At 41.6% G+C, this 25,627-nt stretch overlaps 2 long non-coding RNA genes across 2 annotated transcripts; both read left to right on the top strand.

Moving 5' to 3' along the window:
* Positions 1 to 550: 550 nt before the first annotated feature.
* Positions 551 to 3,280, top strand: LOC130990928 (uncharacterized). The gene is made up of 3 exons (XR_009090981.1): positions 551 to 910; positions 2,425 to 2,488; positions 3,000 to 3,280. It is a non-coding gene; the product is annotated as an uncharacterized LOC130990928 (long non-coding RNA).
* An 8,218-nt stretch (positions 3,281 to 11,498) lies between these two features.
* On the top strand, positions 11,499 to 14,079 carry LOC130990927 (uncharacterized). The gene is made up of 2 exons (XR_009090980.1): positions 11,499 to 13,587; positions 13,710 to 14,079. It is a non-coding gene; the product is annotated as an uncharacterized LOC130990927 (long non-coding RNA).
* Positions 14,080 to 25,627: the final 11,548 nt, after the last annotated feature.

The following is a 25,627-nucleotide window of genomic DNA, read 5'->3' as shown; positions in this document are numbered from 1 at the left end:
CTCTGCTCTGGAAGCAGAGTTGATGTTGAGCCGAGCTCTGCTCTGCTCTGACGACAGAACTGAAAACCCGAGCTCTGCTCTGGTGACAGAGCTGAAATCGAGCTCTGCTCTGCCGAGTCAGTTAGCTCTGCTCTGGCCGAGTTAGCTCTGCTCTGGTGAGTCAGCCGAGCTCTGCTCTGGCCGAGATAGCTCTGCTCTGGTGAGTTAGTTAGCTCTGCTCTGGCCGAGTTAGCTCTGCTCTGCCGAGTCAGTCAGCTCTACTCTGACTTGTGAGCTCTGCTCTGTATGTGAGCTCTGCTCTGACTTGCGAGCTCTGCTCTGACTTGCGAGCTCTGCTCTGGATGTGAGCTCTGCTCTGGATGTTAGCTCTGCCCTAGCGAGTTTCCAGCTCTGCTCTGGCGAGCTTTTTAGCTCTGCTCTGGCCGAGTCTTTTAGCTCTGCTCTGCTCTGGTGGCAGAGCTGTGATCGAGTGTATTAATTCAACTAATACTACACTTGAGATATTTTGTTTTTACCACATGCTCATTATCTTAAATGGCAAGTGGATTAGGAGGTAGGAGTTAAGGGGGACATGCATTAATTAGCATTTATTATAAAGTGAAAATGTTGGGATAACACTTTGATTCAAGTGGGATTAAATTCTTGAGCAAGTCATTATCCTAATTCTACAAATAACTCACGCACACCCCCTCCCTTCTCTTCCCCATTCTCGGCCTCCCCTCTCTCTCTCTATACTCTCTTTTCCTCCATTGATGTCCATTGAAGAAAGCTTAGAGAAGCTTCATCAAACACTACTATGAGATAATCCACCATCCAATCCAATCAAACACTATCATATCTCATCAAATTCAAGAAGCTAGAACTAAGATCAAAGTTGGAGCAAAGTCTTGATCACCTTTTAAATCCTTGAGTAAGTGATCTTAGATTATTTATTTGATCATATTAATGATATGTGAATGAGTATATGATCATGATTGAGCTAGAAAATCACCAAACTTATTCCTAGGAAATTTTCGAAAATTAGGGGCTTGAAACCCTACGAATTTTGTTGTTTATTTTCTTGAATAGGCTTGAGTTATATGATGATGGATTTGAGTTTATGAGATGATCTAGATGATTAATAATGGATGAGATTGAAGCTTGAGGTTGAGAAGTGAAAAATGAAAGTGTTAGTTGAGGAAGAAGATGACATATATGTGTATCTATATGGGATCTTGTTTTATGATGTTGATTTGTGCTAATTGGTAACCTAGGATGTTCGATCTATGTTTTGATCAATAGGTTATACATGATTAGTGGTATTTCAAAAGTTTTAGTTTAATAAAAACTAGGGTGTTTAATAAATCTATGTGATTAATTGTGTGAAATCATTTAAGTATATAATCTTGAGCATGAAATAAGTATATGTTGAGGATTTTGGCTATGGTTTGCCATGGGAATTTAATTGAGTTAAAGTGAGATTTGCTTTTGCTTTGAGTTGATATTCGAGAATGATATGAGATGAGAAGAGTCGAGGTTGAGTATATTTTTCGCTCGATCGTTTTGATGTGGTTGAGCATATAAAGAGTTTGAGATGAGATTTTGGAGAAATTTTCGTAGGCCTTACTGGCCTACTGTGATCGACGGTTTTTCGATGTCAAATAGCTTTGAAAATTTTATAGCAAGTCCATACATGAGTCTTGAGTACCCTGGTAAAATTTCAAGTCTTTTCAACTTCGTTTGATATTTCTTTAAAATGCAAAACTTAAACTGCACATTATTACCGAGAATTTCAGAAAACAGGGGAAAGAGTCTTTCGTTTCAGTAGCTTCCTATGTGATCTAGCTTTCCAACTTTTTATGGTATCAACCTTATTGTGTTAGCTAGATATCCACCGAAGATGAGCCTATTTTGACAACGTTTACTATTTTTGAAAAATTGTAACCTTCGGTTGCACAAAACTGCCAGAAATGGTAGATAATGGTAAAAACGTCATATCTCTCAAACCACTTGGAGTTTTCGACTCTACTTTTTTTTAAATGAAACTAGACTCGCAGATATTTCTTTCGGTATGAGTCTCGAGTCCAGGAGATATCGGAGTCAGAACAGTTTAAATTTTGAAGTTGAGTCAGTGTAAAAACAGAGCATGTTTTGATGATGTTTGTTTGTGATTTCTTATGTGCCTTATGTGATTGTGTTACCTATGTGTTTGAATGAGATTAGACGAACCTTATATGAGAAATAAATCGAGACTTAGAGCCATGATTTTCTTGAAACCTATCCTTGAACTTAAGGATGTGAGATGAGTGGAGAGTTTATATAGAGTTGAGTAAAGAGATAGAATATGAGATAGAGTATGAGATAAGGCCTGAGAATTAGTCAATGAGTTCTAATCGAGATTCATTTTATGACATGAACTTTCGATGATGATGATGATCCCTGAAGACACGAGAAGAGCAAGGAAGTAAGTAACTCCACTTTGACGGGAGATTTTGAGTAAGGTCTTCAGGTGGGCAATATTTTGAGTATATGTTTATCATATGAGCTTTCTAAAATGATTTGATGATGTTATGAGATTAACAAATGTTTTTGAGATAAATGATGTTTGAGAACTGTTTGACTTGCCAATTTTTGATGTTGAGCTTGTATGTTTACCCTCTACTGATGAGATGAGACGAATTCGGTCCTGCCACAAGCGGGATTTTGTGCACAGAGGTGACTGTGAGCCGTCTTCGGGTCGGCCGGTCACGGTACTTGAGAGGGAGGCCTACTTCTCAGTACCTTAATTATAATGATGAGTTGTAGATGCGGTACATACATGTCGAGTACTTGTCTGCAGACACTTAATTATGATGTTTATGGTTAAAATTGCTTGCACAGGTTCTTTTAAGATATAATTCCTGTGTATTGCTGAATTGTGGCAAGTTCAATTTATAGCTCTATGAGCAGCTTTGTTTTTCGGCGATATGTCCACTGAGTATTTATGTACTCACGCCCTGCATGTATTTCTAAACGTGCAGGATAAGCGGAGGGGGAGTATGGTGCGGTGCTGGTGGAGAATGTTTCGGGTTGACGTTTTCTTTCTCTATCGTATGTCTGTTTTGTCGATAGAGTTTTGATATGAAGTTATGTTAAATAGAGTTTGATGTTTAAGATATTTAATTTCCTTTGAAAATCAAGCAATACACTCACGGTTATATGTCTTCATACATATAATCGATTCGCCTTTTGCTGCGATACTCTGCATATTATTCTTCATTATGAAAAATGAGCTATACCCGTTTTGTTTTTGTTCGTGAAATTCCTGATAATCAAAAAGATATAACGATGTTGACGATTTTACCCTTGGATTCATTTATGATGATTTCCTTAACACCTTTTGATGTGAGCTTCGGCTTGATGTTTGACCTATACATCTTGTCTTTTATTTCTTTAAAATAGTCGTATCGATACTCGATCCCCGCTATTACTAGTGTCGGAATCGGGCTGCGACAAAAGCAAGACTTACATTGGAGTAAAAAAACAGAAACAACATGGGAAACCCATGGACTCCAACAGTCTGCATGGCTGCGCCTTGAACTTCTTGATCTTCATCTTCTGTCTTCGTGTCTTCATGTTCCTAAGCTTGTTCCACTCTCACTTGTTTTCCGTTGATTTGAGGTCTTTATTGGAACGTCGTCCTTACAACTTCTGGTGATCATTTGCTGTCCCATCTTCAGTCAAGAAATAGAGGACATGAGCAACCTTAGGGAAGGTTTCTCTCTGACTTCTGACTTTTCCCCTTTTTGGCAACATAAAAAAGAGAGCTGATGATAGAAGCTATGATCAGACGGTACCCAACTCCTAGTCTCAGAAGCTCTTGAGAAGATTCAAGAATAGGGTGAGTCCAGATATGCAGAAGAGGAAGACGCCAGTGGTGAGGTGAGGTGAGGAGGGAGACGGAGAAGTGGAGGAGGACGAGAGAACGAAGAAGATGGAAGAGAGAAGAAGGCTGCCTTGGAATAAGGAGAAGGCTGCCTCTTGAGGGGAAAGAAGAGCTGGTGATGGAGAAAGAAGGAGAGAAGTGAAGAGGGGTGTGAGAAGGAAGAATCGAACCAGTGGTAGCTGAGAAGACTAACATCGTCGATTCGCCAGCACTTGGTCTTTGAAGAATAGACCTGGTGCGGCTGAAGATGCCGGCCAACAACGAGAGAAGTCTCGTTGTTTGTTGCAAGCCAGGGAGGAGTGCAATATCTGCGATAAGGAAGATCTCCTCTAGAAGCTGTGAAGCTTCTTGGCGCCAGGCATGAGGATGGAAGACACTTGCTTCTCTGGATACAAGTGAGGGTAGAGCAAACTTTGACGTCGGAGAGACGTTGAGATCCAGTGGAAGGGTCCGGTGAAGACCAGGTATGTGAGCATCATTCTCCCACTCCATGACTTTGCAGTCATAGATTTCTCCTTTAGTCGGAACAAATTTTCTCTACAACTTTGGAAAGTTTGAAAATTTTTCTCACAGTGAAGGCTGTGGAGAGTTGTTAGTTTATGCAGAAAAAGAGTGAAGACAACATGGTATAAATAGACAAGAATAGTACCAAGTAAGAAGATGAAAAGTTTTTTGAAAACTGTGCCTAAAATGTTTTTGAAGAAAAATTCACGTCCGCCGTCACTGCAGAGGGCTGAAGTTTCAAAAAGCTGAGAGGTATCATTGTATTCTGTCATGTCAATGAGGTTCTCAAGAAATTTTATCACAGAGGCAACATGTTGGAAAATTTTTTAGAGAAGATTTTGACAAGTTCAATCAAAACAGATTTTCCTTTTAAAACACTTGTCCTTCTCGGATATTCCATTTTCCAACAATCAGTTAAAGTTTTTGAAAGAAACTGATCAGTTAGAGAAAGATTTTGAACTTAAACTCAAAGCTCTTAACTGAAATAACTGATTTTAAAAGTCGTAAGCTTGAAAAATACTTACTGATCGACTGATCATTGTAGTCAGTCGATACCACTTGATCCTGGTTGAATCATCAGGATGGCTTCTTCTTCAGATGAGCGTTTTGACTTTATTGTTTTCCACGTCAGTGATCGTAGAACAACAGTTGGTTGATCACCAGTCAGCATGACTGTTTGAGAAAATCTTCAAACACAACATCACTCTTCAGGGTTGATGAGGCCGATCTTTCCACACAAATCGTTGAACCTTTCTTCTGGAAAAGCCTTGGTCAGCAGGTCCGCTCTCTGAACAGCAGTTGGAATCCATTCTACAGAGATATTCTTCTTTTCGACATGATCACGGATGAAGTGATGTCGAATAGCAATATGCTTGACTCTGGTGTGATGAACTGGATTCTGGGAGATTGCAATAGCACTGGAGCTGTCGCAATAGATTGGGACTTCCTTTTCGTATATCCCATAGTCCTTCAACTGTTGGACTAACCACAGGATTTGTGAGCAGCAGCTTCCGGCAGCAACATATTCAGCTTCAGTTGTGGAGGTGGCGACTGAAGTCTGCTTCTTTGAAAACCATGAGATGAGCTTGTTTCCTAGGAATTGACAGGTTCCGGAGGTTGATTTGCAATCAATTTTGCATCCAGCAAAATCTGAGTCTGAATATTCGGTGAGCTTGAAGTTGTCGTCTGCTGGGTACCACAATCCTAAGTTGGGTGTGCCTTTGAGATATCGTAGTATTCGCTTAGCTACATCCAAATGAGCTTCCTTTGGATCTGACTGATATCTTGCACATACCCCGACTGCAAATGAGATGTCTGGTCTGCTCGCAGTCAAATACAGTAATGATCCAATGATTTCTCTGTACTTCATCGAAGAGACAGATTTTCCTTTTGAACCTGGATCAACTTTCCAGTTTGTGTTCATTGGGATCTTGACTGATTTCATGTGCTGAATACCGAACTTGGCTATCAGTTCCTTGGCATACTTGGACTGACTGATCAGTATTCCTTCGCTGGTCTGCTTGACTTGCAATCCGAGAAAGAAATTCATTTATCTCATCATGGATATTTGGAACTTGTTGGTCATGATGTCAGCAAACTTTTTGCACATGCGTTCGGATTTGGATCCGAAAATTATGTCATCGACATAAATCTGAACAAGCAAGAGATCTTCTCCTTCTTTGAGAGTGAACAACGTTTTGTCCACAGATCCTTTCTTGAAACCTTGTTCAACAAAATACTCCGAGAGAGTATCATACCACGCTCTTGGAGCTTGCTTCAATCCATAGAGCGCTTTCTTCAGCTTGTACACCTTTTCTGGTCCAGCAACCTCAAAGCCTGGAGGTTGTTCCACATAGACTTCATCTGTGAGCACTCAATTGAGAAATGCACACTTGACATCCATTTGGTGTACCTTGAAACCTTTGTGAGCTGCGAAGGCTAAGAAGAGTCTGACTGCTTCCAATCTGGCAACTGGAGCGAATGTTTCATCATAGTCGATTCCTTATTCTTGACTGTATCCTTTTGCTACAAGCCTTGCTTTGTTTCTCACAACGTTTCCTTCTTTGTCTTTCTTATTTTTGAAAAATTCATTTCAAACCAATCACCTTTGCATCGTCTGGTCGATCCACAAGCTCCCAAACTGAATTTCGGTTGAATTCATTGAGTTCTTCTTGCATTGCGATGACCCATTGAATGGACTTCAGAGCTTCTTCAACATCCTTGGGCTCTGTAGATGATAAGAAACAGCTGAAAATCTTATCTTCGTTGATGCAGTTCTGATTGATGTCAAAGACGAGGTTGCACATTGATCTTTGAGTCTTGACGCCATCTGATGGTTCTCCAATGATGTTCTCCTTTGAGTGGAGTTCAAACCATCTTTGATACTTCTTGATCTCTTCTGGAGATAGTGGGGCTTCTTCAGTCAGAATGGTTCTAAAGTGTTGAGCACCTTCTGGAGCAGGGGAGAGTCGAGCTGGAGCTGCTTCGGTACGTTCAACTCAATCTTCAGCAGCTGGAGTTCCCCCTTGACTGATGCCATCTGCATTGGCTCCAGTCTGAACTTCAGACCTTTGGCTGATCTTTTGATACTGAAGCTTCTCAGTATCTTCATCTTTTCCTGGTCCCCACACCAAGACAGTAGAGGGTTCGGTGTTGTGGATTTCAGCTTTCGAACCTTCAGTGTTCTGGACACACCTTTCAGTTTCCTGTTCCCTAAAATCATCTGTAGACTCATCAAAGACCACATGAGGTGTTTCTTCAACACAAAGAGTTTGAGAATTAAACACTCGATAGGCTTTGCTCAAACGTTCTGTTCCAGAGTATCCAAGAAAGACTCCTGGATCAGCCTTGCTATCAAATGTGTTTAACCTCTTCTTTTCATTGTTGTGGATGAAACAATTAGAACCGAAAGCATGAAAATAGGCAATTGAAGGCTTTCTGTTTTTCCATAACTCGTATGGAGTTTTTCCATGTCTTTGAGTGAGAAAGGAACGATTCTGCGTGTAGCATGCGTTGTTGACTGCTTCGGCCCAAAACTTCAAGGGGAATTTTGATTCGGCTAGCATCGTCCTTGTTGCTTCCTTCAAAGACCTGTTTCTTTTTTCTGCAACTTCGTTCTGCTGAGGAGTTCTTGCTGCAGAAGTTTGATGACTGATTCCTTGTTCATCACAATACTCACGAATGACAGTATTGAGGAACTCAGTCCCACGATCTGATCTGATGTTGATGATGTTGACTTCCTTTTCAACGCTCAGTCTTCTCAGCAGCTTTGGTAGTTCCTCCAGTGTCGCTTTCTTCTTGAAGAGAAAGATAGCATAAGTATATTGTGAATAATCATCCACAACTACTAAGGTGTACTTCCTACCGTTGTAGCTTCTTGGAGAGATTGGGCCAAACAGATCCATGTGAAGTAGATGAAGAATTCTTCCAGAGGAGTGTCCTGACTTTGACTTGAATGACATTCGCGTCTGCTTTCCTCTTTGACATGCTTCACATTCTTGCTTCTTCTGGAACACAATAGAAGGCAGACCTTCTACCAGTTGATGTTTAGCAAGCTTGTTGATCGTCTTGAAATTGAGATGGTTGAGTCTCTTGTGCCACAACCAGTTGAGCTCCGAGCTGCTTTTGCTGATAAGGCATGTTTTTGGTGGGCTGTCTTCCCATGAAACGATGTAGAGACTTCCTTGTCTGAAACCTTTTAGAACAACCTTCTTTTGATTGTTTCTAACAGTAAATTCATCCTTCTTGATCTTCACTGTGAAACTGCTGTCACAAAATTGACTTACAGACAACAGATTATGTTTAAGACCAGAAACAAAGCTAACATTACCGATACTGGCGTTACCCATGTTGAGCACACCGTAGCCTTTTGTTTCTCCGATTGAGTTATCTCCGAATGCAACTTTAGATCCAGCTTTCTCAACATACTGAGATAGATATTCTTTGTAGCCCGTCATGTGCTTCGAGCAGCCACTATCCAGATACCATGTTCTGATTGAAGCTTTAACTTTTTCCTTCTTTTTGTGTTTCCTGATTTTGACCTACAAGGAAGAGTTACTTTAGGTACCCAATCAAGATTTGGGTCCTTCGATGTTAGCTCGAGTTCCCTTTGGAACCCATATCTGCTTCAGAATTGGTCTAGCTGATCTCTTGCGCTTTGCTGATCGTCTGACTGAAGTTGTTGGCGCTTCAGTTGGCACACGAGCATTCTTCTGTTGAGAATTTCTTTTGAGGAGTTCTGTCTGATGAGTGGTTGAGATCTTCTTTGCTCGGTGAAGTATTTCTTTGAGATACTCGAGTCTTTCCAGACTGATGGAGACTTGACTGATGTCGTGGAACATGAGTCGTTTGATGTCCAGTTGCTTGTCGTCGTGGATGTCGCTTGGCTTGTCTGGACTCATCATTGTTTTGTCTCCATGGATGTTGTTCCTTCTGAAACTGAACTGATATCAGTCTCTGACTGATGTGGCCGTTCTTCCCCCTGGACTGGTGAGGAAGATTCTTCTTGATTCCTGATGTTCCTTCCCCGATCTTTGACTGAAATTTGCTTTCCAGTCTTCTCAGTAGGGTGATTTGGTTGGGGGCCTCCTTTGCTCGTCTGTAGCTCCGTATAGGTGGAACATTTGATCTTGCCATCAGTTTGCGTTTGCGAACTTCATCCATATCATGATCTCTTGATTCTTCTGATGTTGCGACTTCAGAAGTATCGTCATTTGAAACGATCATGATATTCTTTCCTTTTTTAGCTGCAACCTTTCCTCCAATGCTTTCAACAAGTCCTGTTGATGGAAAGTTGCTCATCATGGGAGACTTCATCATGTAGTCCTTGACTGTTTCTTCCAGCTTGTGATTGAGCCTGTTGATCTCATGAGATGCTCTATCACATTCCGAGTTGGAGATTCTGAGCTTTTCTTCCAGTCGGTTGTTTTCCATGATTAGCTGATTAAGACAAGTTTCATCCGGAAAGTAGATGATTATCTGATTCCTAGCTCGTTCATCATTGATCTCCTTTTCCATTTTTTGATTCGCTTGAGGAGATCTTCGAACATTTTCCTCAACTGACAGTGATCAGTCATGAGCTGATTAAACTCGTCAGTTTCATCGGATGAGCTTTCTCCAGATTTTGAGTGGTCTCCTGAAAACATCAGGAAGTTATCAGTATAAGGAGTTTTTGAATGAGAGATTACCTCTGAGCCATTCATTCCATTGTCGTAGCTGTTGTCAGCCACGCTTTCAGAACCATTGGCCATCAGGGCTTGACTCTCATCATCTGAGCTGGTGCTGTCGAAGTCGGATGATTCTGACGTGTCTTTGGAAGAATCAGCATCGTCAGCAACCATCGCTTTCTTCTTCAAAAATCTGCGATCTTTCTTGGCTTTCATCTCTTTGCGCTCAGATTGAGTCAGTTCAGGGCATTCATTTCGAAAGTGCCCTTTCTTTCTGCATCCAAAGCATTCCATATCCTTGATGTCGTAAGCGGCTGACTTCCTTTCTCCGCTTCGATCAGTGGAATGTCTGGAGTTGCTTTCTCTTTCCTTTCCTTTGTAGTGCTGCTTGTGGAACCTTCTGTACTTCCGGAACTTGGACTCCATTTTGTTGAATCTTTCAGTCAACAAAGCATATTGACTGAAGAAGTCCTCAGGGTTGAGTTCCGTTGGTTTCTTGATTTGCTTCTTGCCTTCTCTTGCTGAAGCTTTCAGTGCCATTCCTCTTGAGGTTGATGGATGATCTTCGTTTGATCCTCCAGCCTTCTTGATTCTAAGATTTCTCTGAAGGTCGAACTCATTTGCCATGAGATCAGAGAAAAGCTTGTTTGTCGGGAGCTGACTGAATCCAGGCTTATGCTGATGAGCTACTGAGTAGATCTGTCATTCTCCTCATGGCAGTGCTCGAAGAATCTTCAGATTGATTTCTCGTTGAATGTATTTGTCTTTAGAAATAGATTGAACTTCATTCAGGATTTGATTGAATCTAAGTTCCATTTCTTCGACAGATTCATTCTTGAGCATGAGGAAGGAGTCGAACTTCTAGCAAGCTATGGATAGCTTATTCTCCTTGATTTCCTCGGAACCTACGCACATTCTTTCAAGAATGTCCCACATCTCCTTTGCAGTTCCGCCACTACAAGAATTCAGCTCATAGACAACATAATATAGACAACATGCTTCTAAACCTGTTGTCTAATATGACTATAGACAACGGTTTTTGAAAAACCGTTGTCTATTTATGGCGGTCATAGACAACGGTTCTGAAAACTGTTGTCTATTATAACTATAGACAACGGTTTTTGGAAAAACCGTTGTCTATTTATGGCGGTCATAGACAACGGTTCTCCAAAAACCATTGTCTATTAGAGAATAGACAATGATTTTCAAAGGCGTTGTCTATGACCGCCCTAAATAGACAACGTTTTTTCCAAATCCGTTGTCTTCTTTCATTAATTTTTTTTACTATTTTTCTCTCTATTTTTTTCTTTAATTTTTTTATGAACATCATCAATTTTTTTTTATGAACATCATCAAATTTAATTCATAAAAAAATACTTAATACTACATCTTAAATTTAAGTTCGTGAAAAAATCTTTAATATGGTATAAAAATCATTAAAAAATGAATAAATTATGAAAAAACAAAATTAAAAATATTTTATTTTTTTTCTCTTCATTAACATTTTATAATTTTTTATTTATATTTGTGTATGCAAATATTAATTTATTTATTATCACGCTTAATACTTTGTAATAATAATAATGATAATATGTAATGTCAATTTTCATTATTAAATAATTTAAATTTATTTAATAACTATAATTATCATTATACTTAATACAAAATTGAAAATATATGTTTCAAATCTAATATTTTAATAAGTAATTGATATGGATTATTTAATTTTATTTAATTTTATTATTAAAACATATTTTTAATTTGTTTATATTTTAGTTTTATCAATATTTTTTTAATATATAAACATGTCATTTAATTTCAATGTTTGCCGTGCATTTCACGAATGGACATTCTAGTATTTAATTAATTACATAACAGTTTTTACCATCAACATACAAAATTACTCTACAAAATTAATTCAAAATCCAAATAAGTAGTGAAATGTTGAATTTCTTATTTCCATCACTCAGATTCCCAAAATATATTCACCAATCACCACCATCTCAATTTCAGTTCAAAAAATTCTCCTATCTTAATTACAGTCATAGAATTTGATGCAAGATATAGTATATAAATAAATTATTACTAATTCGGGCGTTTAATTATACAATGTCAAATTTTGTGGGCTTCCACTATTACATACAACACTCGATGTTGGAGCCATTCAAGCAATAACTCCCACATTCACATTTCTTTAATCATACAATATTTAAATAACCCAACAATAATATATAGTAGAAAAATAAATTAATGTGAGTATTAAAAAGCAGACATTCCTTGCCCATTTTTTTATTCGATTTTCACCCATTTGTTGTGCACCACTCAGTAAAATCCCAATCCATCTCAAACTCAAAGGCCGCGTTTGAATTCTACCTTGAGTCTTTCTAGAATTGTAGAGAGAGAAAACAGAGAGAGAAGGGGTTTTTCAGAGAGAAAACCCCTGGAGAGACTCCTTCGCCGCCTCTTCTCTCTACGGCGCTAGGCGATTTGTCGGCGCCGCCCCTTCCCCCTTTGCCTCAGTCGATCCGGCGCCGCCTCTTCCCCTGCCTCAATCAGTCCGGCGCCGCCCCTTCCCCCTTTGGCTCAGTCGATCTCGACCCGACAACCGCCGTTCTAAACCTCAGGCCTACCCTCATCTCTCAAAAATCGACGTGAACAAGAAAGCCCTAACTCTTCCTCTTAAATCTGAACTCGTCGTCGCCGTGGTTCCGAAATATCAGGCGACGTTGTCGCCCCAAGGCCGCCTGAATTCTCCCCCAAGGCCGACATTGCTCAGATTTAGGGGAGGTCGCTCAAAATTGAGCCTTAATTTTCCCCCTTCCAGATCGAGCCCTAGCTCTTCTCCTGCCGATTCAGTTTTGCCGTTGCCGCCGCGTGTAGAATGCCTGTGAATCGGCGTCCTCCCATCTCTCTACACGCGAAGTCTGAAGTCAAAGCCGGCTGCTCCTCTCTCTCCTGTAACGGACTAATCGCTGCCGCTTCCGCTACGGTGGAGTCGTCGGGTTCGAGCCACGCCTTTGCTGTTGTTCTCGGACTCCACCGAGGCAGCAAGAGCTGTCGTCATCATCTTCGTCTCAGCTCGGCTGAACAGGGCAGTCAGCCTTCCCTCCTCCCAAAGCTAAGTTAATCTATAGCTCTATTGTGCATTTTCGATTTTCCTATAATGGTTATGCAATAAATAGCACTAAGCACTAAACTCTTGCTATTGTATCAAGGAATTCCTCACTGCATTTAGCTCGTGTGAAAGTCGTAGGCTGTTTTTGGTTTTGATGGAAGTAAATTGATTATGCAATGGCAATGTTTGGCTACCATGCTTAGATGGAGGATATGCATTATGAGATGTAGCATATTGAGCTCAGTAAATACCTTGAAAATTTGTTGGTAGGCTGCTGTAGTGGTTTTATAAATGAATTGGGAAAATCTGATATATTCAAGACCTCTGAGTTTTGGCAGAACAATGAATGAAGCTTCTTCTTACTCTTTGATCGTCTATTATTGTGTTTTCAAATGACGTTTTGCGCGTACTTTTGATTTGTATATTCTTATTCTTGTCTGGATTGATTGTGTTCTTGTTAATCAAACCTGTGCCACTCGTTTGCAGTTTTAGAACACTTTGTTGGTTTTGAACACATTTAATTGCACCTTACACTAAAGATAGCAATCTTGTTTTCCATGTTTTTTGTGATGTTGGAGTGTACCTAGGTCCGAGTATATATTTACTCTCTTCTCACTGGAACAGAGGAAGCTGCCCTCATGGAGCTCCTGAATTTCATGTATAGTAATACATTAAGCATCAACACGGCTCCTGCTTTACTCGATATGCTTATGTGCTGATAAGTTTGAGTTGTCTCATGCATGAGATACTGCAGCCATCGATTAAGAAACTTGCCCATGACTCCTGTGTCTGCACTAGTTTTTCTAGATCTTCCTTCTAGCTTCCTTATGGGTGATGCAGTTCAACCATTGACTGATGCAGCGAAACATTTCTTAGCTGCCAGATATAAAGATATCAAAGTAAGATCCCTTTACACCCTCTTCCTCCAACTTCATTTATAATCTATATTCCAATGATCATCGTTTACAAAATGTATGTATTATGATTTCATTTTGCAGTAATTAACATTCTTTTTGGATAGGTATCAAGAAGAGATCATGAATGTGCCCCTTACTGGGATTGAGGCAATCTTGTGTAGTGATGACCTTCAGGTGGCATCAGAGGATGTTGTTTATGACTTGGTGCTGAAGTGGTCCCGATTCCATTATCAAAAGCTGGAGAAGCGTCGGGACATCCTATGTTCACAATTGGGTGGCTATATCCATTACCCGTACATGACGTGGCTAATATGTAATGTTGGATGAAATTTGTTTGAATGTAATATTAGATTAATAATGTAATGTAGGATGATGATGTTTGGATTCTAATGTAATGTAGGGATGATGATGTTGGATTCTAATGTAATGTAGGGATGATGATGTTGGATTATAATGTATGAATTTTATTATTAATTTATGTATTTTTAGCTTTTCTTATTATGTTTTTAGATTTACTGAAATATAAATTGAAAAAGCAGGAAATTTTAAATATAAATACAAAATCAAAACTATAATATAGAATAGACAACGGTCAAGAACTTGTTGTATATAAGAGAATAGACAACGGATTATCAGTCGTTGTCTATCAGAGAATAGACAACGAGTTTTCTCATGTTGTCTATCACAGAATAGACAACAGACACTAAGACGTTGTCTATGAGAGAATAGACAACGGTTTAGAAACCGTTGTCTATCAGAGAATAGACAACGGTCTAGAACCCGTTGTCTATGACCGCCCCACAATAGACAATACTCTCATTTACAACAGTTGATTTTGTAATAGACAACGGATTCTGACCGTTGTCTATTAGCGTTTTTTTTTGTAGTGTGACATGCTTGTCAGGAACGGTGTCGGAGATGATACTTTTGGCGAGGTTGTCTAGCTCATCTTGCTTCCTTTCTTCGGTGGTAAAGTCTGCCTTTTGCTTGGTCTAGACCTCATCGTAAGGATCCTGTCGAGGATCAACAGGAACCCTTTTGACGGTTTCGGTGATGGTGATTGGTCCTGTGGTGATGACTTCTCACATTCGGCAATGTTGGGCGGTGAGGAAGCTTTCAAGCTGAAACTTCCATATCTCGTATTTTTCAATACTAAATATAGGTAGAGAAGATAATCTGCTGTGGTTAGTCTCCATAAAAAAAGAGAGAACAGATAACAACAGATAGAACAAACAGCGAGCACAAATTGAAAGAGAAAACTTTTCCGAGACCTTTGAGAAAAATGATCTAGTTCAATTAGAACCTAATAAGATACAAAGTGTTCTTGCGAACAACATGCTCTGATATCAATTGTTAGGTCCTGAGGGTCTCGAATAGGTGTATGGGGGGGGGGGAAATAGACCTATGGGCTATTTTCTTCTTTCCTCAATCAGAGGGATCTCAGATAGAGATCAAAACAAAACTTTACACGCAAACGGTGACGCCTGTTGACTGAAAATAGTTTTGACCAAACAGGGTTGACGACTGATACTGAAAGCTCTTCAGTAAGGAGTTATCAGTTAAGTTACTGGAACTTAACTGATGCACTTATGGGCTTCAGTTGAGTTTGCTAAAACAGAGATGATAACACTCTTCCTGACTATCAAAAGATAGATCAGTCAGACTGAAAGCTGTAAACAACACAGAGACTTTTACGTGGTTCGAAAAAACCCTTTCCTACATCCACGGTCGGTTGATTAGACCAACAATCCACTCCGCAAGTGCTTAACAGGTGCACTGTAAACCAAATCGTGTGCTTGCCGGGTGCACACAACTGTACCACTGAAGAAAACCCTTCTTTAATACCCACACTTCACTCGTGTCGGATTTCTCTTGCTTAGGACAACCCGCGCTAAGACTCTCAGAGTCAGAGTACCTTTCTAAACTCTGAATCACTCAAACACTCTATGAGGGGAGGTTTGAACGGGTGCCAACTATACTGCAAAGAACAAGTTCTTTGGAGCAAGTTTGACCTTAGCTTCTGGGTAAACAGGTGTTTGCCTAAGGTCTAAGAGAATGTGTGTAATTAGCAGTGACTGATTTTTGCTTTGGAATTCTCTTCTTCGATTCAAGCTTTGGGGAGGTTAAGCTTTAGGCTGAGTAGCGATTTTGGCAGAGCTTCAACTTATGTTGTTGAATCGGTGAAGGTTGAAGTGATCCTCGAGCGCTATTTGTAGGAGAACTCTTGAATAGATCCGTTGGCGTAGAACGTCCTTAAGATTTCTTACGTTGGAGAGCAATTCGAATTTGGGCTGAAGCTTCAATCTTCGAGGTTCCTTGTCTGGTGGAAACGGCTCTCTTGAGGGACAGAAGATGTGACGTCTCTGATAAAGTGGCCACCAAATAGGAATGACCTCTGCAGAGATAAGGAGATCCTGAGATCTCTGCATTTAATGCGGCTGTACTTTGTGAGTACGTGGCTTCCTTTGAACGTTGGAAGATCAGTCCGAGGAAGAATGTTCAACTGATACTTGACTTTAGTATCAGTGTGTGGCATGCATTAAGTAATCAGTTCCTAACTGATTCTTCAACTGATACTTTAGTTGGTATCTTCAGTCTTCAGTCTTCAGTCATTCGTTCTTCAGTCTTCAGAACCGTAAGCTAAACTAGAAACAAACTCTAACACTTGAGTTCAAAACTGCTATAGTCTATTACAATTACGACCTATGAATTTTGGTATCATCAAAACAAGGATTAGGATATTCCACAAGGTTCCCAACAATTAACTTAACTGATAACTTCTTACTGAAGAGCTTTCAGTATCAGTCGTCAACCCTGTTTGGTCAAAACTGTTTTCAGTCAACAGGCGTCACCGTTTACGTGTAAAGTTTCATTTTGATCTCTATCTGAGATCCCTCTGATTGAGGAAAGAAGAAAATAGCCCATAGGTGTATTCCCCCCCATACACCTATTCGAGACCCTCAGGACCTAACAAACTCCTTTGTCTCATCTGGATTGGTGCGGTAGGCCGGTTGATTCGGCAGAGTAGCTCCGGGCACAAAATCAATTTGATGTTCAATCCCTCGAATATATGGTAAACCATGCGGTGTTTCATCGGGAAAGACATCAACAAATTCATGCAAAACCGATTGAATAGAAGGGGGTAGAGAAGATAGATTGTTAGTAATAACCAAATTCTCCCGATATCGCAACAAGATGATCGGCCTCGCCTCCTTCATGCACCACTTCAAATCACACGATCTAGCAAGGAATGACTTATGTGTCACTCCAATTGCCTTCGACCCCACCGGCTGCTCCTTACTTTTTACCTTATCCGCCTCCTTTTGGTAAATCTATCATGAGTAACTCGTCTATCAAATTGCCACGATCAACCCAACAAGATGTGGCACGCCTGCATGGGAATAACGTCACACAACACCTCGTCCTCATACCTCCCAAGGTGAATTGGCACGTTTACCTGCTTGGTAACCTTGACGACGCCGGTCTCATTCAGCCATTGCAAACGATACGGTTTGGGGTGTTTCACCTTGGCCAGCCCTAATTTCTCCACCATGGACTTACTTGCCACATTCGTGCAACTCCCTCCGTCGATGATCACACTGTACAACTTGTCATGGACAAGACACCTCGTGTGAAAGAGGTTCTCCCGCTGGTCTCTCTCATCCGGTTGAGTTTGCACACTTAAAGCTCTCCGGGCTACTAAAAAGTGTCCATGTAGTGCACCAATCTCCTCAAACTCCTCCTCGTCGGGGTCCTTTAATTCAGGCATCTCTTGATCTGTCTCCTCCCCATCCGTCACGACATCACCGTCATCTCGTATGATCATGATTCTCCTGTTTGGACACTCGCTCATGATATGTCCAAAGCCTTGACACTTGAAACACTTCTTGTCTCTGTTACGACCATCAGGAACGACGGTGGTACCCTGATTTGCGGCCTTCGGCCCTCCGCTGCTCTGACTCTGTCGCTAGTTGCCGCCAGCGCTGAAAGAGTTCTGACTCTGGCTCGGGTTGCCGCCAGAGCTGAAAGAGCTCTGCCTCTGGCTCTGGTTGCCGCCAGAGCTTGGAGTAATCTGTCTCTGTCTCTGGTTGCTGCCAGAGCAGAAAGTGCTCCTCTGGTTGCCGCCAGAGCTGAAACTGCTCATCTGGTTTCCGCCAGAGCTGAACGCGCTCCTCTGGTTGCCGCCAGAGCTGAAAGTGCTCCTCTGGTTTTCGCTAGAGTTGCTCCTCCGTTTGAGTTGATTTTCGATTTTTATTGCCATGTGGACCATATCCTCCAACTCAACATAATGTTGTAACTCCACTTTATCACGAATATCCCAATGTAATCCTACTAAGAATCGAGCCATGGTCGCGTCTCTGTCCTCCACAACATTGGCTCAAATCATGGCAACCTCCATCTCTTTGTAATATTCATCCACGCTCCGACTGCCTTGTTTTAAATTCTGTAATTTGTTGAATTGCTCCCGGTAGTAATGATTAGGCAAAAAATGCTTCCTCCTCACTGCCTTCATCTCTTGCCAAGTCTGTATAGATGGCGCCCCGTTTTTCCTTCGACTCGTAATCAGTTAATCCCACCAAACAAGTGCGTAATCTGCGAACTCAATCGCTGCCAACTTCACCTTCTTGAGCTCAGAATAGTTGTGGCAATCAAATATCAACTCGACCTTTCTCTCCCACTCAAGATATAGTTCTGGCTCGTTCTTCCCTTGGAATGAAGGAATGGACATCTTGATGTTGCCGATGTTGTCATCTTGATAATTCTGACCACCCTCTCTACGCCAACGCCCCTCGGCTTCTTCGTCATACTCTGACTCTTCGACATGCTCCTCACGATGATGAATATTTCGAATTGGCATGCGCAATCCTCCACTACCACGTCCTCCGATATCTCCTCGTCCTCTTCAACCACCACGGCCGCCTCGACTCGAAGTGGAATGATATTGCTCAAACAGGTCCATTCTCTCAATCAGTCCCTCGAGTTTGGAATCCATTATCTTTCCAATTGTCGATTGCAAATCCTCCATTGTGAAGTTCGTGTTTGGATCTATGGCAGATGGATCCTCCCCATGCGAACCCTGTTCAACTTTCTTGGACATGGTGACACAGGAACAAGAAAAAACAAGTTAGTAAAAACAAAAAGAAGGACACCTCACCGCCTCACAACACTCGTGTATCACACAAAAATGAATCACTCAACACTCGTGTATCACACAATCACGGCTTTTTCCCTCTAATAATCTCACCACTCTTGCCTTTTTCCTCTCAATTCTCCCTCAAGAAAATCAAACTCCCTCAATCTACCACTTGAATTCAAATACCAACTGCACAACAAAATCACCAAGCGTCCTCAACGAGAGAACTCAATGAAACGCCCCACAAGGAACTACACCAACACACGGATTGTATAGGACTCAACAAGGAAGAAAGACTCACGAGACGCAGACTGAAAATCGAAATAGTGCTGCACAGAAAGCAAGTCACAACGCTCTATACTACCCAAAGAAATCAGAAAAACAAGATTGCACACCAAGGATTTCGGAATGTGCACACAGAAAAAATTGCCTTCAAAAGGCTCTACTCACCCACGGGAACCAATTTGTAGCATATGACAAAAATAAAAAAAATCGAAATTTCGAGACTTTGTGTGTTTCTTCTTCTTTTCTTTTCCCTTTTTTTTTAACTTTTACGATACGTAAATTATGAAGAACTCAAGAATAGATATGATAAACGGATGGAATTATGGAATAGGTGTGCATGGGCGAACAAATCTCACATGGATATATATGGAAACACGAAAAAGATAAAGACTGAAACCCTAGAAAACGTCTAACCTGGCTCTGATACCAAATGATATGAACCTCGCCGGTAATGATATAAATCTTGCCAGACCGTTCAACGAACACACTAGCGGAAGACTTTATAAACAACTTAAAGGAACGATAAAGGATGGAATATCTCAAAACCTCTGAATCTAAATCCATGAAATGATCTAGGCAAACGGATCCCTAAACCCCAACGTGTGATTAACGCAGCAACTCAGGGACGATGAATGACACCTGACAAGGGTTGGTTGAACTCGCCGTTACGTCGATAAATGAATTCGTTCTTGGCACAATCAAGAAGAATTCGAAGATCTCAAGAGAGAATAAAACTCACAAATTTCATATATCAAAAGTTAGGTTTTTAAAGTTCCATGCAACAGCCTTATATATAGGCAAAACTAAACCCTAATCTAATGAAGGAAACAAACGTAAAACAAGGAAACAAAGGAAAACTTGTTCAGTAAGTTTAGACAACTCTGGCGATAACGCCAGCTCTGGGAAACGCCAGCTCCGAAAAACGCCAGCTCTAGAAAACGCTTTCTCTGGAAAACGCCAGCTCTGGGAAACGCCAGCTATGGAAAACGCCAGCTCTGGAACTTAGCTCTGTTCTGGACTTCAGTCAGCTCTGGTACTTAGCTCTATCTGGACTTCAGTCAGCTCTGGAACTTAGCTTTGCTCTGGAAGCTTGTTCTGCTCTGCTCTGGCATTCTTCTCTGCTCTGCTCTGGCATTCCATTTTGCTTTGCTCTGTACGTAATAAGGTTCATCGCGCTTGAACTCTGCTCGCTAACTCCACTATCTCCGATCGGCTTTCTCAACTCTTGTTTCCAGATCTCTTCCACCAAGATCATTAAGCTTTCCTTGAACTTCTTGGCTCTAGCTCTTGTTACCGGACCAATGGGAACATGTACCGGATCTCTGCTCTAGGCTGTATCACTAGACGCCCAGAGGGTCTTCGACAGCCTAAGAGTGGAAGTCCGGCGAGTGCACTGATCCAGCTGCACCCCATACGCGGCCACTTTCCTTTAATAGCTTTCCTTAGTTTATGTTCATGTGTTGAGTGACTGTCAGGCAGATACACGGCCACAAGCCATTTTACTTTTCAGTTTTATGTTTTGTTTGTCTATTCCCGGAGTTGCTGCCGGCAAATACTTTGTTTAATTTCCACCTAGACAATTTCAATTCAAGTATGTTTTCCTTTACGTACTTTGCCTTTATTTTTACGTTTATGAGTAGCTAAGTTCCTTTGCCCGGTATGGGCTAGTTAAGGTTGATATGGAATAATAATAATTCGTGAGGTCAAAATGGGTACAAGATTTGTGCAGTCACATTTCCGAAGCATTTGGCCTGATGCAAATACAACTTGGGCAAACTTGGTGCTTTGTCCGACCGGTACTGTTCTGGGCACAACCAAGTTACATGCAACAAGTGGATCAAAGTTAGGAGAAATCCGGCTTCACATAGTGCGGCAAATGTGGGTGAGTGGTAGTATGTCTTCGGACAAGCCTGTTGACCATTTGGGTTCGACAAACTTCCTGTAGGTAACCATATGAAGGGCGCGGATGAGGACGAGGTAGGATGCGCACGTGACACCTGAAAGGGGCTCATCCTATTGACGATTGTCCATAACCAAAGATGTGACCACACAATGAAAATCCTTAAACCTGTGACCGAAAGAATTATCTCATATCACACCAAGACTATGCCCAGACCGGGTTTTTTTTATTACTGATTATTTTCTTGTGTCTTATTTTTCAGCATTTACATATTGCCCATAAATAGATTTCAATTCTGTTTTGGCCACAGACTGGCGAGTGACACCTTTGCCCAGAGACGGGCAACCCTATATAAAGCTTGTGACACGAGTACTGTGATACACTGATTCCCTGTGGGTTCGACCCTATTACTTGCCATTAAACTAACCTTAATTGCAGGGCATAGGAAAATATAAATATCATTTGCCCGAGGTCTCAACGATGGGCTTCGGCAAGCCACCAACTAAGAGGCCTACGTGCAGCACTGTTACAAGACTCTAGGAAAGGCGAAGCCCCTTTTCGAAAGAAATTTTGGCAGACGTGTTACTAGCACATTACAAGCTTGTAACACTATATTATAACGAGAAGGAGGATCCCGAGGTCCAAATGGCTAGACTCGAAGGACTCATGACATTGCACCAATACAGCGAAAGAATCAGATGCTGGTTTTTTTCAACAACCCTGTCAAGACTAGCTCAGCAATGGTTCCGAAAGTTGGAACCAGGATCCATCCACAACTTTGATGACTTGTATGATCTTTTTATGCATCAATTTGCTAGTTCGAGAAGAGTATAGAAAACAACTATGTCCTTAATGGACATACAATAAGAAACCTCAGGAAACCTTAAGAGAATACGCAGCCCGGCTCAATATGGCTTCTTTGGAGGTGTGACGAAGCTGTCGTTTGAGCTTTGTGCAAATAAAATATCCTGTGCCCACAACTAGACTAGCTAGTGGTAAGTCCAGAGTCGAATCCACAGGGAACTGAGCAGTATCTCCTCCTGCAAGGGTGTCACTAAAAAGGGATTGTATTCTGCAGGGTTCTGACCACAACGTGCTTATGGGCAGAACGGGGTTTCCAACTTAAACTGAAATACAAAGGCAGATAAATCAAATAACAAAACAATTCTTACTTGGGTTCGAATCACTAAACATGAACTGGACACTCGATCATTGGTGCAAAGATAATTACTATACTCGCATACCAGTGGTTATAGGCATAAGAATTGTTGCGCCCCTATTGTCACTCGTCACGCACGCAAAAACCCTTCGCCCAATCTATCCTTTCAGTTTATGATCCCTTAGAAGGGTCAGCTAATGGAAATCAACTACCCCGGGCAACATCCACGCTCTCTGCGATGGCCTATCGCTAGTTGTGCTTTGCCCAGAATGCTTTAGGGTTTAGATAGACCCACTTGACTCTTACGCCGATATTTCACAACAGTCACGGCTCCAACACTCGTTGTACTATTTTGGAGGTCGATGGCGTTTCGCCTTATGCCCAAATTATTACTTGTGGTCAGAACTCCCTAGTTAACTAGTGATCAATTAATTAACCAAGTTGTTTCAACCTTTTTGGCATCAAACCTAGTGTATCGGGAATATGCTCATACAGTTGTTATGCCCAAATTAGACCTCTCGAGTTAAGTGTTCATGCTTAGATCATCTTGCCCAAATCAGAATATAAAACTTAGCCGAACATAAAGTAAATAACACAAGCAAAAGATATAAAGGAAAACATAACGGAAATTGAAATTTCTTAAAGGGAAATATAAGTACCTACGGCCAAAAGTGCCGTGCAAAACACGTAACGAAAAGTACTAGATTATGCCCACAGCCCAGGCAAGCTTGCACTTCACAATAAACTACACAACAGGTCGGTTTTTCAGCACCCTTGGCTTCAGAAGCTCTTCGGGTATTTATAGGAGTGATTAGGGCAACGTAAGGCCCAGCCCATGATGTTGCGACCGGATCCATGCAAGCATGGAGATGCTTATCCCTTTACAGACCTAATCTTCTTGAAGATTTGTTTCCTTTTGGATAAGGCGGTGGTTTGGCCTCATCGGTCTCTTTTGGATAGCTGCCGCCTTTGGCCCATATCAAACTCCTACTTGCAGTCCTACGTCACCCGCCTGTTGTGCCTCCGACTTCTTCCCTTGCCTTCCTCCTCTTGCCTGCCAGCTCTCGTGCGGTACTTATGGGCATAAGGGATGGTTTTGCCTCCAACTCCCCTTTGCTTTCGGCGCATACCTCTTTCACGAAAGGTGACAGCAGTTTCGACCCCTGGAGCACCTCTTGCCCACAAGATGGTCCTGCCACGGAACTACGCCCTCCCAGGCGACCAAACAACACAAACTAAAGGAAAAAGACTCGATCTAGACCTAAAACAGACACAAAAACAGAGCACAAACCTGGGCTCATCACACGCACACACTTTAAACACGGTTGTCCTCAAGCGTGCATGCATGATTTTGCCCAAACACAGACACGGACGAAACAGACACACAAAACATAAAAACGAGAACACAAAGCATGCTATACTCTCTCAGCCAAGCAGTAAAATGAAGATTAAAAAGAACAATCAGTAGCATGATCAAACAAACAAAAGTGCCATCAATTGAGTCAAGATCGGGTTCTAGGCATAAGGATGTTCCTCCCCTTTCACTCTTTCTCTCAAGTGTTTTGGCTCGTGTTTTCACTCTGGACATCTTGATTGGGTTCTGACCATAAGCTGGCCTATCTTCTATTGTCTTCCCCTTTAGTCAAAAGCCCTAGGTGCATCTCATTAGGTCTTTCATTGGTTGTAATGTGGCTTAAGGCATAAGGTGAGAATTTTTGGTACGAGGCTAAGGTCATTCTGAACTTCATTCTGGGCAACAGACTTCCCAGATTTTTTAGATCCCTTGCCTATTCTTGCGGGCCTAAGCACATTCTTCCCCTTATTCTTTCTTCTCTTTTTTTTCTTTTTCTTTTTCTCTTTCTTTTTCTTTCTTTTTATTTATGGACTTTTTCTCTATGGTGGGATCAAATTTCCCATTTTTGCAATTTTTGTAACAGTCCTGCCCGTAAGGTCCACTACACTATCTCCCCTTCTCTTGCCGTTAAGTTCAGTTTGACCGGGACGGCTCAATTCTGGGCAACTTTTTAAGTGATTTCAAATGAATTATCAAGCTCAAAAGGGGCTGCAAGTGTAGATGTAGGGTTGGTCGATTTGGTTCTGTGGGCAAAAGAAAGAATTGCCTAAATCATCTAACGCACCTAAGCTATGTACCAAGGGTTCAACTAAGAATCAAGGCAAGTTCTAGCATTTCCCCAAATCAAGATGTCAATATTCACACAATGAAAGAAAGAACTGTTATGGGCATAAAACAGCAAAAATAAAAGCTCAAATCCTCACATGGTATGCCCAAATCCCTATCCATCGTCTTCAACCACATACGGCACAAGGTTCGGAAAATCCTACTTACAAAATTGAACTCTTAACTCATCAAAACTGGAGTATCCTTGATTATACAGCATGTTAACACAAGACTCTAAAACACTAAAAAGAGACTGGGTCTTCCCTCCCACTCACACACTTTGCCTTAAGGCAAAGGGTGCGAGAAAAAGGATCACCCAGTGCAAAAACAACAGACGCCTTGGCCCCCCACACACACACACTTTGCTTTGAGCAAAGTAGGTGTGTGGAGGGGGTCAAGGAAGACAACAAACAAAAACAAAACACATAAGAGAAACAAACAACAAAAGACACAGAAATGGCCATTGCTTTGGGTGCCTGCACCAAGTGTGTTGCCTTTTGGGCAAAACACCGGTGCAGGCAGAAGGTTACCCTTCCCGCAGCTTTGGCCAGACAGACTCAACAGGACAAACAGAACAAACACATAAAAGACACAACAAAATAAAAAAAAAAACTAAAAAAACTAGGGAGGGTGCAATTCAAGGGGCAGGTGCAGGTGGGTACCTGAACCCTTGGTGCTTGAAGAAGGCCAGAAGGGCCTTTTGGGTTGCTGCCAGTGCAAACTGGGTCTCCACGATCTTGGACTCGATTTTGTCCAGCTAATTCTCCTCGTCCTCTGATTCTGACTCCTCCACCTTTTCTTTTCATTTGCCCACAGCAGGGCTTTGGCCTTCGGCCGCCGTAACTTCTCTCTATTCTGGATTGGTAAATTTGGGCACACCACGGTCCATCCTCACATCCCTCATGCGGATCAGGGCTTCGATGTTTAGCTTCTCCGCTTCAATCTTGATGTTCCCTTCTTCGATCCCAATCTCATTCACCTGGGCAAATGCGGTGGTGAACTGGATGCAGGAGAACCTCTGATTAGGCTTGCTGATGATGGATTCGATGTGCTCGATCAGAAAAGCTCCAAAGTTGAGCTTCACTCCGCTATGCATTGCCCAAAGAATGTAGAGATCCTTTTTGGACATAGCATTCCCGCTGTCCAGTTTGCCAAAGAGGGAGTATGAGAGGATGTAGTGGCACACCCTCAGGGCTGAATCGCGAATCATGTGCCCCTTGGCCTTTTGGGTCTTGAACTGCCCTCCATCGCCGATATCTGCCCACATGACATCCCACTCTTGTGCAGTGAAGGTGGGGATTCCTCTCTTGGCGTCCTTGTACTCCTTCTTCTGTAGGTCCTTCAGCTTCACCATTCCCAGATTGA

Source organism: Salvia miltiorrhiza, chromosome 6 (assembly GCF_028751815.1).
Source record: "Salvia miltiorrhiza cultivar Shanhuang (shh) chromosome 6, IMPLAD_Smil_shh, whole genome shotgun sequence".
NCBI lineage: Eukaryota > Viridiplantae > Streptophyta > Magnoliopsida > Lamiales > Lamiaceae > Salvia > Salvia miltiorrhiza.
This window is presented reverse-complemented; position numbering and strand designations above follow the sequence as displayed.